Source organism: Symphalangus syndactylus, chromosome 8 (assembly GCF_028878055.3).
Source record: "Symphalangus syndactylus isolate Jambi chromosome 8, NHGRI_mSymSyn1-v2.1_pri, whole genome shotgun sequence".
NCBI classification, from domain to species: Eukaryota; Metazoa; Chordata; class Mammalia; order Primates; family Hylobatidae; genus Symphalangus; species Symphalangus syndactylus.
The window spans coordinates 48,778,738-48,795,745 of NC_072430.2; the positions used below are offsets into that span (position 1 = coordinate 48,778,738).

General features: G+C 41.3%; 1 protein-coding gene and 1 long non-coding RNA gene across 24 annotated transcripts in view; one reads left to right on the forward strand and one right to left on the reverse strand.

Moving 5' to 3' along the window:
• The window catches only part of LOC129487752 (uncharacterized), a 52,339-nt gene extending 44,392 nt beyond the window's left edge, over positions 1-7,947 (forward strand). The window contains exons 4-5 of the long non-coding RNA XR_010122095.1: positions 4,874-5,058; positions 7,605-7,947. This is a non-coding gene — a long non-coding RNA (uncharacterized lncRNA). The remainder of the gene's footprint in view (positions 1-4,873; positions 5,059-7,604) is intronic.
• The window catches only part of RAD51B (RAD51 paralog B), an 890,780-nt gene that overhangs the window by 416,371 nt on the left and 457,401 nt on the right, over positions 1-17,008 (reverse strand). The window lies entirely within an intron of this gene.

A 17,008-nucleotide genomic window follows, 5' to 3' on the forward strand; every position in this document is an offset into this window, starting at 1 on the left:
AAATATTAACTGAATATTATGATATAATCACACTGGAAAAAAGAAGGGGAAGAGTGAAACTGAAGGAGAGAATGGTGTAAGTACCCTATGGTCATCGTCCATAGAAAATATGAGATAGGCCAGGCGCAGTGGCTCACGCTTGTAATCCCAGCACTTTGGGAGGCCGAGGCGGGCGGATCACAAGGTCAGGAGATCGAGACCATGGTGAAACCCTGTCACTACTAAAAATGCAAAAAAATTAGCCGGGCGTGGTGGCGGGCGCCTGTAGTCCCAGCTACTCGGAGAGGCTGAGACAGGAGAATGGCGTGAACCGGGGAGGCAGAGCTTGCAGTGAGGCGAGATCGCGCCACTGCACTCTCAGCCTGGGTAACAGAGCGAGACTCTGTCTCAAAAAAAAAAAAAAAAAAAAAAGAAAACATGAGATAATATCTAAAATAGAAAAATTAAGAAACAGCAATTCAAGCATATCAGTTAGAAATGTGGGGGTCACTAGTAGAATCAACAACAAGAGATTTGAAAGTGGCTGCTCCCGAAGCTTAAGAAGCAAAGGAGAGTGGGGAAATTGGGGCAAGAAACTGGTTTTCAGTACAAATCTATACTATTACTAGATTTGTAAAACAATATACATGTTTTACTCTGATGCAAAATAAAATTTAAATAAAAAATAAAAAATATATATAACAGGATATGGGGAGGAAGTCTGTCAGCTAAAAAATTATACATAAAGTATAGCCTGGCATGGAGGCTCACACCTGTAATCCCAACTACTCAGGATGCTGACAGGAGAGGATCGCTTGAGCCCAGGAGTTCGAGGCTGCAGTGAGCTATAATTGCACCACTATACTCCATCTCTGTATGACAGAGTGAGAGTGCATCTCTAAGAAAAAAAAGAAAAATGATGGCAGTGCTTGTTCCAGACCTAACCAGGGTTGCCAGGAAGTCCTGTGTGCCCACTCAAGTGGTCACCTGTCAGACAGATCTGCACTGTGGAGGTGGAACAGCAGGCTAACAGGGCCTGATAACATAAGCATTTGAATCACTTAACTCCCCTCACATCAATTCTGTACTTACCAAGCAACTGTCCAATAATTTGATTTGTCACTGAATTTGCCTTAAAGGGGAACTTAGGCAAGCCTATCCAGTGCACAGAACAGCTTAATTTCGCACTGTAGGATCAATAATTTGGCATTCTATTTTTATAGCTCAGCCTGGTCCGGGAGCTTTGGGACCAAGAACAGGGCCAGGTTCACCTGAGAGTAATAGGCTTTTGGCCAAAAGCTGATCACCAGGTAAAAAACACCTTGGGAGACTTCCTGACTCTGGATAGCAGCCTCCTCCTGCTCAGGAGCTGCCCTAACTTTAGTGTCCTCATCACGCTGCCTTAAGCAAAATCATAACCACCAGTTAATCTCGGTTATTTCCCTACATTACACTAAATAATTGAGAGATAATTGTGTCTGACCACTTTTAGGAAGACACAGTGGTCACTCGTGGCTCTTTTCAAGCAAAGATATTCTTCAACAGTTGCTTTCAGGACCCCACAGGACATCATGGGCAGAAGCTGAAGTTCTAGAACTTTTATAATATAGAAAGTGTTGGGCCGGGCGCAGTGGCTCATGCCTGTAATCCCAGCGCTTTGGGAGGCCGAGGCGGGCGGATCACGAGGTCAGGGGATCGAGACCATCCTGGCTAACACGGTGAAACCCCGTCTCTACTAAAAATACAAAAAGTTAGCCAGGTGAGGTGGCGGGCGCCTGTAGTCCCAGCTACTGGGGAGGCTGAGGCAGGAGAATGGCGTGAACCCGGGAGGTGGAGCCTGCAGTGAGCCGAGATCACGCCACTGCACTACAGCCTGGGTGACAGAGAGAGACTCCGTCTCAAAAAATATATATATATATTTTCATATATATATGTATATATATATATGAAAGTGTTTATAAACTTAAAATACCATGGTAATAGAACATTTCAATTTTTTTATAAAGAAAACATAATAATAAGTATTACTGAGTACTTCCAAAGTGCTCTTTACATGCAGTATCTCATTTAATCTTCACAAAGCCCTAAGGTATAGGATCATTCTATTTGTCATATATATTTATTTATTTACAAAGGTGGAAAATAAGATATGGCGACACTGAATAATTTGGTCAGGGTCATACAGCAGAATGGAGCAAGGATTCACAACTGGGTCGTCCACTTAGTGGGTGTGGTTCTCAGCAGCAGTGAAGTGTCTTGCTGAGACTCACACAGCAAATGAGAAGTAGAGCCAGAAGAGGCATCTCTTGTCTTTTACTACAACTCGGCAGAAGGAAGTGGAAGCCAATGAAACCCTTCAGACATTATAATCTCCCCTAACTACAGCCACTACAGCCAATTCCATTAGCTCCAAGCCAGCTGAGCAAATGCCTGAGTTATATTAAGCCCCCACAGTGATCACCTGGTGAAGAAATACCCCTGTGCAACTGCATCCAAAAATTAGAAATTAAGTTCTGAAATCATAACAGAACTGTCGGTGACAGGGCAAAAAGTGTGGCACATAAAAATTGTTTGCTGTTTCATTTTTGAGTTGAAACAAGTATCTCACAAAGATAACTTCAAGCATTTGCCTTACTTCCCCCTGGAGAAAGGAGAACACAAAGAAAATGGCAAATTTAGGAGGTTCCCAGAGTTCTAATAAAGTTGTCCTTCATTTATTATCAAGGCTACCATTTATTGAGCATTACTATGATGTGTGAGCAATAAAGCTAAGCACCTTTCAAATATTATCATCATCGTCATCTTCAATTAGTTAGTCCCTTATTATGAGTTCATCAGTCTGCTAAGCACTACACAGAGATTACCTCCTTTAATCCTGGCCACTCTCCTGTGAGGCAGGCCATAGTATTTTATATCCATTTGACAGGTAAAGAAAATGAGCTTAGAGGGCTTATAAAAATTGTATAAGGTAATGGGAGAGCCACAACTTGAAGCTAAAGCCCAGAACCCATATCCCTTGGACGATAAAGCCTTGTTTCTTACCTACCATGCTGTATTGCCTATTTATCTTTTTTTTTTATCTTCACAACACACTTTCAAGGTGCTATAATATTCATTTTATAGATGAGAAAAATGAGTCTCAGAGAGGTTAAATCACTTTCTAAAGACACATAGCTGGTAAGCAGCAAAGATGGGATTCAAACCCAGGCTCGTTTCACTCCAAAGCCCAAGCTTTTCATCACTACACTACAGTATCTGTCTTTTCACTAGGATGTCAGTGCATTCATTTAATAAATATTTATCAAAGCCTTACTATGCACCAAGCACTGCTGTATGCACTTGGGATACAATGTGAATAAAACAGATAGAAATCCTTCCCTGTAGTTTACATTCTAGTGGTGGGAGGCAGACAATAAACGTAATAAATGACAAATAATACAGTATGTTAGAAAGTGATCATTACTATGGGAAACAAACTAGGGTAAGGGAGATTTAGCTTAAGGTGTGGGAATAGGTTGCAATTTTAAACAAAGTGGGCGACAGAGGCTTCATGGGAAAAAGAAATATGAACATAGAGTTAACGAAGCAGAGGACAGCACACATATGAATATCCAGTCAGTTCTGTATCTCTTCAACAGAAATCTGTAAAGAGAAATCCTTTAACATCTTATCTCATGTACAAATATCAAGGAAGCAGAAAAGTTAAAAAGCCAAGGGCCCGGGCTTTGTCCCCTAACTTGCAAAAATGCATACTGCAAGGAGATAAAAAAAAATACACACATAGCTCATCTGCAATAAAAGATGGAAATGGTAAGGTTGGTAGCTGTATCTAGGCAAATAAAAAAAAGAGAGAGAGAGAGCGCTAAATATTTTACCTATCAAGAATTAGCTCCCAAAGTCAGTGGCCTTTCCCAGGCAATCTGGGTGATGTCTACATCAAGCTCTCAGTCTACAGATGTTAACATTATAAAACTATTCCCATAAAATTACACTGCATAACAGCCAAAGACTGGCTGAACCCCTGTGACCCAAACGTGCTATCTCCAGAAAAACCAACAAGGCAAGCTATATTACACTTTCCACGAGTACACAAAGCCTAGACTATTCTGAGTAAAAGTTCATTACTTGGAGAGTTCAGCCTAAGACTGTGGGAAATTACAGAAATAATCTCTTCATCCAAATAAAAAAAGAACTCCTCTATTAGGAAGGATCCTGAAAATGTATCCCTCTACTCCAGACTTTCTAATAAGGAAAAATTAAGGATAGACACTGAATTTTGGTGCTTTGCCTCCTCTATGAATGGCCTTCAGTGAACCATCTGCTTCTTACAGGTCACAAACAAATTTTATTGGCCATATCTGAGGATACAGCAACATATATTCTTTTTTTTTTTTTTTTTTGAGATGGAGTCTCGCTCTGTCGCCCAGGCTGGAGTGCAGTGGCGCAATCTTGGCTCACTGCAAGCTCCACCTCCCAGGTTCATGCCATTCTCCTGCCTCATCCTCTCCGAGTAGCTGGGACTACAGGCGCCCGCCACCAGGCCCGGCTAATTTTTTTTGTATTTTTAGTAGAGACGGGGTTTCACCGTGGTCTCGATCTCCTGACCTCGTGATCCGCCCGCCTCGGCCTCCCAAAGTGCTGGGATTATAAGCGTGAGCCACCGCGCCCAGCAAGCAACATATATTCTTTAGGGCTTCTCCTGTTTTGGGCTGGATCGCAGGGCATGTAACAAACTAAAGGTATTGAAGAAGCAGAACTGCCTAGTAAGAATAATGGAAGTTAAGGTTGCAAAGTTATTGCAAAGTTATTCCTAGGGTTAGTATTAGTAAAGTATTACATGACTATCTGAAATTTATTTCTATTTTTGATTTCCTTGTCGACCCTTTGGAAAAAGAGGGTGGTTCTACAGTAGCTATTTCCAATTGGCAGTTGTGCATGACCAGAAGCTTCAGATCAAGTGAGTCAACCAGGACCTAAATCCAAGGCCTCTGTTCCACTACTGGACAACAGCCCTTTTCATGGTACAGATTCCACAAAAGAGAGACAAAGGAAGAGAGGGAAGCAAAAGCCAGGAGAGAGGTAAATAACTTCCAATTCAATCCCTCATTGAGTCCACATACGTTTACTGAGCAACCACTGGGGAACAGGTGTTGTTCCAGCTTCTGGGTAACAACAGAGAACAGGACTAAGACAACCTCTTTCTGCCCTTGTAGAGTGAGACCCCCTAGTCAGGGTCCAACAGTAAACAAGAAAACCCGGAAATGAGCAAGGCAATTTCAGATATGATGAGCGATGTGAGGAAATAAAATATTGGGTGTAGATACTGATAGGACAGTCAGGGGAGTCCTGTCTGAGACAGGACATTCAGGCTAGATCTGAGTGATGATCCTGGGGTAGCACAGAGTTCTGGGCAGAGTCCCAGGCAGGGGAGATGAGTAGAAAGGTCCTAAAGAGAAAGATGCTTATGATGCCCTGGGAACCCAGAGTAGATCAGCATGGCTGGAGTTACTGCAAGAGGTGGTCAGAGCAGTGGGCAGGGCTGAGCCAGGCAGTGCCTTGGAGGCTGGCACCCAGCCCTGGGTTTGGTTGCAAGAGTTGGGGAGACCACTGGTGGCTCTGAAGCAGGAGATTGACATGATCTGGTTTATGTTTTAAAATGTGCTGATTGTGAGGAGTCAAACACCAACATTTAATCCTCCCATGAAAGCACAGCTTTTGTGTTCTTTGTAACACGCTTAAAATATTCATGAGTGCTCAATCCCTCTTGGCTTGTGGGGGGAAAAAGAAATTATATACCAAAGCTCTTCTTCCTCAGGCCACTGCGTGTTGGGAGAAGCAGAGAGACAGAAACACTGGGCCCCAAAGACATGCTGGCAGGGGGGCCCATCTTCTCAGGGTGGCCAAGAGTGGCGCCTGAGGGGAGAAGGTATCTGATCACACTGTGGCTGCTATAGTTGAATCCGAACTGTAGCAGTGGCACCAAAGCAGAATATTTCTGGTTGGAAACACTTTCAAATAGAATTCCAGTTCATCTAAGGCAGGATGTGGTCTCATTCTATCAGTCAGTAAGTACTTATTACATGTCTACTAAATGCAGTCTAGGAACAAACAAAGATGAAAAAGTGAATGCTGTGTAAATTAAAGATGCTCTGTGCCTTTGAGGATTTGAAAGTCTCACGGAGAAGACAAGACAAAAGAGGGAAAATATCCACAGTGGTACACATGGCTATCTTCACATATATGTAGATATTTAGAGATAGAGCTAAAACCCAGATCTTTTGATTCCTAGTTCATCACTATCTCAGGTGAACAAATCCACAAAGCCCATAGTTTATGATTCTAATTGTGAAGAGATGTGAACAGACATTTTGCCAGGAATCCGTAACTCCCACTATTACCGCCAATAAGACAAAGGTCATCCACAAACAGCCACTTGGCAGAATCCACTTCAGCAAATTCAATTTCTTCCAACCCACCACCAGTTTCACTTCCCTGTGGGGAAGATACAAAATGTACATGGGAGGAAGTGAGAGTGACGTGCTGGTGATCAGTTGTCTTTTCTGAAAAAGTGCAATCTACACAATGATATATATGTATACACAGAGGCAAATGGCTGCATGATGTATATGTATGTGTGTATGTGCACACATATATGCATTTTAATAGCTCATTCAAGAAAATAAGCAGGACCTGGATATGTTAGGTGTCCGAAGTGATAGTTTCCAGAATGGTAGGACAAAATTGACCTGGCTTCTCTAGCCAGCAGGAAATGCAATTCTGTTCCTGCTGCTCAAGGAGAAATGTTAGAACTCCATCAGAGGCTTTATGTTAGTCTCTCCTAGCCACTCTATTTCTAATAAAAATGGCATTTAGGTCACTCACTTAAAACAACAGTGATTTATAACTGCAGCTGAGAACTGCATGGAAGTCTGCAGCACATTATTTGACATCTGAAAAGTTTGGTTTTATCTGTGTAAAATGAGAACCATAAAACTGACAATCCCAGAATCAGGACAGGGAAGCTTCAGCGTGAAATAAATTGTTTAATTATGACAGAGCATGGTGAAAACAGCAGCCACTAACATTTTTATATGATATTCATACACAAAGTGATATGATTAATCTGATGTTAACTCAGATATATCAGCCCAATAGATTATAATCCTCTATTGTGAGCTAGAGAGACATAAAATGAAGTTATGGGCCCAAAAGCAAAATATTTTTAAAATAAGTTCCCTTACGGGTTTGAGGACTCTCCTTCAAGGGTCTCTATACATACTATGGGAGTTCTGGCATAATCCCTCTACGAAGTGGCCCATATCTAGAAGTACTGGTCTTTTTATTAATATTAGTGTTTGCCAAATAACCAATCAAACCTTACACACAAATTCTTTCATTTGAAAGAATTCTAGAAGACTAATTCTTTCATTTGAATTTCCCAGTGGTAAACATGTTCTCTTTGACATCATCTCTTTGATGTTAAATGAAATGACATTAAAGTATGTTTCTAGATTTGCATAAAGGAATTTTTTTCATATAATACCATATGTGTTTGTCTTACCCCAGTTGTGCAAATTGAGGTATGTTTTTAATATCTGCGGTTGTCACGGTTTTCCTATTATTAGGGCTACGCTGGAGATTTGAATCAGCTGGATTGTTCACCTTCAGAGCTCAAAACCAAAAGAGCAAGAATTTCCAAAGAGCAAAAAAAGTATTGTCTTTGCAGAAAGCACAATACTCTTCCCCTTTTCAAGTTGCTTTTTACCTATCTGAAGAACACCAGGCCATCAGAGGCAATGCACTGGGTTAGACTTACAAGTCAACTTTTCAGGAGAAACAGCACCTAGAGAGAGCTCAAGGTTTGGTCTCCGACTTCAGAGCTGATTCAGAATTCTGATTCTGTTTTCCTACAAGATGAGCCCCACATCTCTGTAACTTTTTGCATAATGTATAGAACTACATAAATAATTGGTGTGCTGATATTTTTGATAAAACAATAATGTTTATATATTTTTACAGCACTTTACAAAGTGTTTCATATTTATTACACATTTGAGGCACAGCCTTGTAAGGTTGGTACTACTATCATCCCTAGTTTATAGAGATAACAGAGTCACCAGGAATACATGTAATTTGTCAAGACACTCAGCTCTTAAGTAGTAGAGTCAGAATTTGATCTCATAGCCTGTCCTCTATTCATTTGTACCTCATTCCCTCTGATAACTTTGCTTAGATCAAAAAGCCATCGCCCTTCCAGGGAAATGTTGGGGCTTAGAACAGGATACCCCCAAATATGGCACCCTGGCATACCAAGCATTTTAAGCTAAAGGACATTGGAAAACCACAGAAACAGGAAGGTCACTCTCTGACCTTCTCTTGCCTTTCCCTCTGAAGCAGGCCATAAAATAATTTTCTGACCTACCTTCCCTAAAAGTAGGCCTTAAGATCTTCATTCCAGAGGGGTCCTACCCTATACTTGGAAGCCATCCGAACAAACAGGCCTTGCAAAGTTCTCCCTAGTTGATTACCATTAGATCATACTCTGTGGTCCTCCAATTATAATTCTGTATGACTATCCATATAACTACACAGTTTTCCCTGGGTCTTTGGGTCATTTCTAAGGGCTTCAGTGTCACATAAAACTCTGTTAAATAAATTTGTTATGCTTTTTGCTTGTTACTCTGCCTTTGCTATAGGGTTCAGTAATGAACCTTGCAATAGGTGAGAAAAAGACATTACTTCTTCTAACCCTACAGTTCCTGGTGCCCAAACAGGAACCTAAAACCTACCCCCAACAGTGCAAATACCAATTACTTGCCAGGCAAGGACTGCTCAGGGGTAGGGATACAAATAAAGAATAAATCTGATGGGAACATCCATCTATAAACCCAGTGCATGCATTTAATCCAATTTAGTAGTGCTACATCTTATTAAATGTGCATTTCCAACGCTGCTACATTTATAATTCATGTTATAAATGAGCACAATTATGTTTATCTCTCAAAATGCCAACCATCTACTAGAGTGAATTGTTTTCTTCCTCTGTGCTACTTGATTCGTACCAACAGAATAGCATTTATCATATTATTATATTATACAGTTAGTTATGTTATTTTTATTTTTTATTTTTTGAGACAGAGTCTCACTCTGTTGCCCAGGCAGGAGTGCAGTGGTATGTGATCTCGGCTGATTGCAACCTCTACCTCCTAGGTTCAAGTGATTCTCCTGCTTCAGCCTCCCGAGTAGCTGGGATTACAGGCACGTGCCACCACGCCCAGCTAATTTTTGTATTTTTAGTAGAAATGGGGTTTTACCACACTGGCCAGGCTGGTCTTGAACTCCTGACCTCAGGTGTTCCACCTGCCTCAGCCTCCCAAAGTGCTAGGATTATGGGTGTGAGCCACCATGCCTGGCCGACAGTTAGTTATTTTTATACCAGTCTGCCCCACTGGTCTGGGAGCATCTTAAAAACAAGAACCATGTCCCATTCATTTTGAGCATAGCACCTGGTACACCTTAGATCCCAAGGAAATGATTGCTGAATACTCACTAGGGGACCTAACATTTATTTGTGGTATACTTAGCCATAAATGAGTAATAAATCTTAAGAGACCAAACTTTACTAAGGCCAAATCACTGTCTGAAACATACAGTAACTCTGCTATTATAATTCTAGTTCTGAATCCAGTTTAAGAATTCTGTTTGAACTACTGATAAATGTTTATCATAGGCTGATAAGGGTCTATTCACTCCAGACATCAAGGTAATAGTAAGCCCTAATGGTAAAGTGAATTGGATACAGGATAGGAAGCCAAAATCTAAGATTATCCTACTCATTCCAAGACATCTGGTCACTTGATCAGTATTCTACCTAAGCCACTTGACCTAGATTATACCATTTATTTCACATTAAACCCTGTGGGAAGTATTATATGCTATTTCAGAGGCACAGTTCCCTATTCCATGTTTTTCTACTACCCAATGCAGCCTCCATGCATTTCCCTTTAGTTTGAAATAGGTAATATCCAGGAAAGGCAGATGAGAAATGGTAAAGAAGGAAATTAAACACAATGCTGACCCCTCTCTCTCACTCTCTGCCATCCACTTTTCTTGGATCCTAAAAGCTTCTGACATCTCATTCAGCACTCTCTAATCCCCCTAAATGAGTTTCTACTAATCTCTTCTCCGATTAAAATAATCCCTGCTCAACCTCCTACTCCGTATAACTATCTCAAGGCTCCATAAAAGTCATAGTAACAAATTTGTATCTACTTTACCTTTACTACCTTTCCCAGCCTCTAAAAAACTAAATACTCTAGGAGATGCCTCCTGTACTTCTGGCATTCCACCAAAATAAATGAGGTCCCAGATACTCCAAAGCATCTCTCACTGGCTTACCCTAAATCTTGTCACAAACCCCAGGCCATTCAAAACACTAGCTACTCAGAAAACTTTCTCTTCTACTCTGGTAAATTCTATCACCAAGCCTATAAACCTTGGATACCGTCAGGAGTCTGGCTCCATTCCTGCCTATAAGTCATCCCTAACCCCAGTCATAGAATTCTTAGATGTCTAGAAACTTTTTAGGCATTCCTATTTCCTTTAGAGTAGTCTCAAATGAGATAGGCATGCTGACCAACATGACAACCCTACTCCGAGTACCAGCTAGTCAAAACAGTCCTACTAATTTAACAGCCATAGTCCTGAATAAACACGATCCTCACCCCTGTTTTAAGCAATAGGAGTTCCTAGAGGTCTATTGTTTTCAGTGAATTCTAAGGAAGTGGGAAGGAAGGACCATAGATTAGAGGGTATGTTTACAGAGCCATCTCAAGAGTCTGGCAAAGTGGGATGATAGTTCACTTTTGTGTTTTGGGGGCCTTGGCCATTCCCAGAAGAGAAAAGTGTAAGGCAGTTAGAAGACAAGCACCAAAATGGTGAAATTTATTTATAAAATAAATTTGCTGTTGACTCCTCTTTGCATACTGCTTTTTGGCATCCCTTTAACCTACTATACATTGTTTGTGATTTCTGCATTCTAGTTTCTGATGATCAAGGTTGCCATTAGTGCTTATTTAAACCAGATGTTTTCCACAAGAAAATGTCAGATGAGGGGGAAGGGCTAGGCCATTATGAAAGAACATAGGCCTTACTACTTTCCTCTTCCCAGAGACTGCTGATTTGACTCAAGTTTCCGAATTGAAAGTCTGACATATTCATTTTTACTTATAGAAAAGTGTAGCTTTGTGTGTTCAAACAAGAACTAATGTCAGAAAAAAAGCATTATGAAATATACTTGTCTTTACTGTATAGGTAACTAATGTTAATTACATAAATCTAAAAACATAAAATTAGAAGTATTGATAATGAATATTATTATGAAATCAGATTTAAGTTCTAAGACCGTATTTAATTTTTTGTTGCCAATATGTTGCTAACATCACTGGGACTGTCTGTCCTGGGAGCCCTCACCTGCCTCATCCCTTATATGTGGTGATTTCCCTTTTCACTCCTCAGGTCTTCCCTGGCTTCTATAAAACGAGAAATTCTGCTTTTTACATAAGCTTCTTAGAACTGAGTTTTTGTCATATGTAACAGAGTCTTGAGTAAAACGTTGTATTAAGCATTAGAATTTTTCGTATTCAAACTCTCTTGCTGGTTTGCAGTTTGTTCACAGGTCATCTGCAAAAGTTGTGAGAAAATGCTTGCAGGTGTCCTGTTCCTTGCAGCCCTCACAAAGCATCAGGGTGGTCGGTATCATCTCTGATGCAAAGGAGGAAACTGAGGCTAAGAGACTTGCTCAAAAGACAAACAACTACTGTGGGAGAGGAAAAGATTTATTTTTCCGTGGCTGAGCCTCTATAATAAAAGCCACATTACCAAGAGAAAAGCATAACAAATTTATTTATAAATTTGTGACACAGGAGGCTTCAGAAATCAAGATCCAAAGAAACAAGTAAACTTAAGTATTTTTACGCTTAGGTTTGATGAAGAGATGGACAGTTGTAGAGAAGTATGATTGGAAAAAGGGGATATAATCTAATGGCAATAAACAAGAGGGAATTTAGCAAGGCCTGTTTGTTCAAACTCCTCTCTGAGTCCCTGTGTCTTCAGAGATAAGGACACTCCTCAGCTTCAGGAGAGAAGGGCAGGGGGAAAGTAAGAGAATGATCTTCCTGCTTCTGCAATTTTCACAAATGCCAGGCTTCATATTGTGGGGTAGTGTGTCCTGAACCTCATCACTACCAAGAGTTGTAGAGAAAATTCCAACCCAGGGAGATGTGACTTGGAATTCTATTAACCTCCTAAACGAACTGGATCAGGGGGCAGGTGAAAATCCCACATCCATGAATATAAATTTCAACTGCACCTGGTAAAAACCTTAAGTGGGGCATGGGGATGTGTTGTTTACCTTTCTTTACTACCAGATCAGAACATTTTCTGCATCTGATTAAACAAACTCTGCCTTGGGGTGGTAGGGTGGGTGAGAAGAGGGGAAGGGAATGCCTCCCAAGGTAGCAGGTGACAGGGGCTACAAGGGCAACTTTCCCTCTCTCATGCCAATATCTCAGGTCCCCTCAGCCATTTAATGATACTGCCCCAGCCACAAAACAACAAAAGGCAGACCTTGTTCTTAAACCTTAGATGCTAAATCCTCATGCTTTCTCACTCTTTCCACACTGCTACTCTTTCCTCCTATTCTGTCTACAACATCACAAATACACGTGTGTGCACACACACACATGCTGCAACATTCACATGGAACAATACACAGTAAACGTTCCTACAAGGTGAAGGTACTCTAGGGAAAAAGGGCTATTATCCATCCAGTAGAGGTTACTCCTATTTACAAACTCTACCAACCCCATGGCTAGTATGGCTTTGAGCCCTGCATTTACTAGTGCAAACAGTCTCACCCAGGAACTCTCTCTCAGCCCCCTTCCCTGCCTGACCCGGAGTCCCCGGCCTACTGTGTCCTGCCACAGATTTCCTTGCTCCTCTGTCAAACCTCACAAGTTCCTTCTGTCTCACCTCTTTTCTTCTCACAAAATCCAGTAACAACCCTGTACCTGTTACTGGTTTGGGGGCAAGGGGTGAATATGAGTCCCAGTTCTGCTCACTTTGGGATAAACAGGGATTTAAAAATACCTAATATAGAGGGTTACATCTTACATGGGGATTGTATTCTAGAGTTGGCATGTAAGGCAAATTGTACATAGTCAAAATTACCCTGGAAAATCCCTTAAACCTCCCAATACAAAATATATGGTTTTGTAGTTGCAACGCTGCACAGTATATGGGTATATAGTAATATGAATAGCATAAAATTAAAAGTACAAGTGCAAGATACAATTCTGCAGTATTTTTAATTATATACCAGAAAGAGAGAGTGCATAGTTGAACTTGAATACATTAAACGGGGCGCTGATGCTACTCTTCTGTATCTTTCACCTCAACTCCCACAGTCTTTTCGCACACATCTAAATAGGCTTAAGGGCTCCATTTACATGAAAAGACAGACAGCTCCGGGAACCTTTGAGGCCTGCTCTTAAGATACACAATCACCACAAAAGGAAAAGGGAGAGCATTCTTTCACACAGATCTCTTTTCCTGTTTTTGCCTTGTGGCAGGAACAAAAGAAGATTTCTGAAAGAGAAAGCTGGTAAAAACTGCAGGCCAATAACTTCTACACTAGGCTGTGAAAGATGCCCAATTTCAAAATGCTTCCTTAAGCTGCAACATCCACAGCACACAGCCTTGAGGAGGTGCAAGGGTCTTCGTGACCAATTGCCCTAAAGTCTTTGAAGGATATGAGACCTTAAGAAAAAGCTGATTCTATGAAATCACACAGAATGAATTAAAAGGAGCATTCTAGCCCAAGTCTGAGATAAAACAAAGGTTAGATTAGGCATTTCAGAACTAGTGGAAGATTAACAATTGTTGTGAATGTACTTAATGTACTTACTGTTTTTTTTTTTTTTTTTTTTTTTTTTTTTTTTTGAGACGGAGTCTCGCTCTGTCGCCCAGGCTAGAGTGCAGTGGCGCGATCTCGGCTCACTGCAAGCTCCGCCTCCCGGGTTCACGCCATTCTCCTGCCTCAGCCTCTCCGAGTAGCTGGGACTACAGGCGCCCGCCACCGCGCCCGGCTAATTTTTTTGTATTTTTAGTAGAGACGGGGTTTCACCGTGGTCTCGATCTCCTGACCTCGTGATCCGCCCGCCTCGGCCTCCCAAAGTGCTGGGATTACAAGCGTGAGCCACCGCGCCCGGCCGACTTACTGTTTTTTAAGACCTTATTATCTAAGTATATCTTCAAATATGGCATCAGGTAATTGTTTATGTTAGCTGTTGAATGTTCCTCTAAATGTGAGAAAATCAGCTTATAGCATGATGGAGTGCAGAAAACGCTACCCCCAAATATGGAACCTTGGCACACTGAGTATTAAGCTGAAGGAAGTTAAGAAAACTGCAGACGCAAAAAGGTCTCTCTGACCTTCTCTCTTGAAGACCCTCATGAGACAGGTGTCTTGTACTATATCCGGGGGGATGGAATGTTAAACACAGAGGCCAAGAAGAAACTAAACAAACAGGCTTTGCTAAGATCCCCCTAGTTTATCATCATTAGGTCACACCTGCTTTTCGTCCAACTATACTTCTACATGACTGTCCACGCTTCATCAAACCTAACCATAAAAATACAGCTTTCCTTGGGTCTGGATCTTAATTTCTGAAGGCTCCTGTATCATGTAAAACTTTGGTTAAATAAATGTGCTATGCTTTTCTCTTGTTAATCTCCTTTGTTATAGAGGTGTCAGCCATGAAACTTGTGAGGTAAAGACATTACTCCCCTACTATCTCTACCCCCACTCTCTTCCCCTTTCCCCACATACATACACACACACACACACACACACACACAGTCTCTCAGCCACACTGGCCCTCTTTTTGTTCTGGGATACTCTAAGCTTGCTCCTATCCCAGAGCCTTTGCACCAGATATTTCTTTCTATTTGAATATGTTTTCCTCACTTTTCCCAAGACCCATGGGGATGCTTCTCATGACGTAGGTCTCAGCTAATGCAAGTCCTCCTCATAGAGGCCTCCTCTGATCACCCATTTTATAGCAGCCAGTCTCCACACCCCCCCATGATCACTTTCCTTAGTTTTATTTCCCTGGTCAAATATATCACCACCCGAAAATACCTTATATATTTGTTATTTTGTGTATTATCTTAATTCTTCCACTGGAATGAAAGCTCCTTGAGGACAGGACCTCTGTCTTTTTCACCACTTTCTCAATGCCCAACACATGCCTGGCCCAGAGTAGATACCCCATAAATATATAATGAGGGAATAAATGACTCTCAGGCAAAACAGTGATATAGCCATAGCCATATCGCTGCTTGGTCCACAGCATCATGGTCAAGACACCATGCTTAACTGGTGCCTGCTACCTAAGCACTAGAAAAGGGGCTAGGGAGGGAAATAAAGCATCATGAGCTCAACTTGCAGATCTGTGCTGACCCTTAATCTGCTATCTATCTTGCTTTGGGATCATACGAAATTATGGCCATTTATAACCACATGTGTCAGATTACCACTGGCTTTACAGTTAACCTTGTCTAATTCTTCTTCAGTCTCTAAAAAAAGATAAATGCCGTCTTGTTAAATTACACATGATAACCTAGCAAAAACTTCTGAGTACTCTGTTTGTGCTCTGAGAGCTTTTAAATCATCCTCCCTTGTTTGCATCTCGTTCAAGAACAGGGGCCATGACAGGACAGAGCTTTGTGGAAGCTGGCACTGGAGGCTAGACTTCAGCAGCAGGAATTTGCAGAGCCTCATTCACTGACATGTCTCACAAATATGTCTGAGCAGCTTCTTTCAAGCCCACCTGCCACTGGCAAATTCTCCCCTTAGTTTCTGCCCGTGACTCAGTTGCTTAATTCTAGTCTAGTTAACCTTGACTAGGGACAGGTCACTCTGGTCTGAAAAATGACTACTTAGGCCAATGGCAGTGGAGGCTGCAGAATTTTTACACAGGAAGGCTCCTGCTTTTGATATTCTAGAAGATTCTTCTTTCTTTGCAGTAACTTTCTTGTCATCTGAGCTGGCTTGAGTGGGTGTTTATTCCTTAAGACCTCAAAAGTCTAAGTTAATACCAATGTGTGACAGAGGAAGAATAATGCTCTCTAGTAAACTATCTCATGGGGATGGTCATGACCTGCCCCCAAATAACAGGCAGTCTGTGGGAAGTCCTTGAGTGGCAATGTTGGAAAAGGTGCAGTGTTCATTAGTGTTCATTGTTTGATACCTTACATACGCACACACACACACCCCGTTTTATTAGTCATGAACCCAGCATCTTTAAGTTTTATTAAGACACAAAAACCATAGCAACGTTCCACGGTTACACTAACATATTACTAGTTAAAGAGATATGTTTCTGGAATAAGAAAAATCAACCAAAACCAATAAAAACTTGGTTTCAAGTTGTGTGTGAGTGTGTGTGTGTGTGTGTATACAGACAGGGTCTCCCAGGCTGGAGTGCACTGGCATGTGCAATCATGGCTCACTACAACCTCAACCTTGCAGGCTCAAGCGATCCTCCTGCCTCAGCCTCTTGAGTAGCTGGGACTATAAGTGAACACCACCATGCCTGGCTAATGTTTTACTGTTCGTAGTGACAGGGTCTCACTATATTGTCCAGGCTGGTCTCGAACTCCTGGCCTCAAGTCATCCTCCTACCTTGGCCTCCCAAAGTGCTGGGATTACTCACCTGGTCTCAAATTTGACTAATCATATCACTCACACAGCTCACTTATGTTTCTGAATCTCAGATACCTCATCATTAGAAGGTGATTAGTAATACATTTCTCTCAGGGTTTTATGAATATTCAAATTAAACAAACTATACTAAACATCTAGCATAATGTGTGGCACTTAGTAAGTGTTCAAAAAATGTCAGTTCCTATGCTCCGGTTTGACTTACTTTCTCCATAACTAATGAATCTATCCATTAATTAAAAA